A 1,481-nucleotide genomic window follows, 5' to 3' on the forward strand; every position below is an offset into this window, starting at 1 on the left:
CTACTACTCTTTATAGTACTCAAGGTCATAACAGAGGAATTTAAGAACTACTATGTCGGTTGCGTGAGATTCCACCTCCTGTGATCGAATATGAAGAGTTGAAAAGAATAGAAATAACATCGGACATTTAATTTTAAGAAAAATATATGGAAAAATCCAATGTAAATTTTGAGAAAAAAAAAAAGGAAAAATGTATATACGTAAACTAGTGGGCATTACGCCTCATTTTCATTTTTTCATATTATCATTCGTTGTATTTTTTCTGCTGATTCTATCTCTTTTTTGTAATTTTTAGTTCACCGAGTTTGTGTTTGTTTTGTCTCAATTTCTATGTAGCCTTTCATAGGTAATACAAAAATCGATTCCAAAATCTAATCAGTTCGTGACAGTCATGAGACCAAACATCCCTGAAAGTTTCACCAATCAATCCAGCGGTTTTTGAGATATCTTGTCCACGGACAAACAAACACAACTGAAAAACAATACCTCCGCTTTAGCGAAGTAAAGTGGAAGTAATAATCATACATGCATACTCATTCACTCTCACAATTAATTTTTTTTTATTAGTTTATTTTGACAGTAAAGATTGTACATTAAGAGTATCAGAGTTGAGTATTTAAATTAATTATCTTCATTTATGACTAAAACTGACCAAGTGCCAAATAAATATTTCACTTAAATACACGCCAAGTTCATAGATTATTTTAGATATAGATTAAAGTAAAAATGGAAAAGCAAAACGTTTGGCATCACTTGAATAAGTCAGTTTTCCATTTAGTTTTAGTAGTAAACCTATCGCCGAAAAAAACTCCTTATATATTCTAGATTATTTTAGGTTATCTCCCTTGGACCAATTGACCTCCCGGAAAATTTTGAAGCTGTCCTTTTAAGTTTCAGATATTTAATGTAAAGCAATGTAATAATAATAATAAAAGAAACAAAACATAAACAACAACAAAACTTTTGACTAATCTCATAACAGTTATCTTATTGGATTATGGTTTTTGTGCTGAATATGTAACTTGAGAAATCAAAATGGGTAACGGTTTAGTTGTGCAAATTGCTCCCAGTACTTACATTTTTATTAAAAAAACAAAAATCTAGTACTTGTTATATTGGTTACTTTTGTTGAACCGGTGAGTTATGAGGACGTAAACAAACCAGCACTGATTGTCTAGCTGGGATGGTACACACACACAATGACATATATATATATATCTATCTTTATATATATAATACAAATAATAAATGAGTATATGCATATATACGTACATGTATGTACATACTTACATCTACTTGTATATATAGATGCATATCTGGGTACAGGACATTGCAAACAAAGCGTATATATATATAACAGTAGGGTAAAAAAATTGGATATTAATTAATATCAATTTAATACCAGGGAACAAGCACATTAAAAGAATCATGGAGATTCAGAAAAAATATCTGAGATGTCAAAGGATTATTGTATATGTATA

This window comes from Octopus bimaculoides, chromosome 2, assembly GCF_001194135.2.
Source record: "Octopus bimaculoides isolate UCB-OBI-ISO-001 chromosome 2, ASM119413v2, whole genome shotgun sequence".
Taxonomy (NCBI): domain Eukaryota; kingdom Metazoa; phylum Mollusca; class Cephalopoda; order Octopoda; family Octopodidae; genus Octopus; species Octopus bimaculoides.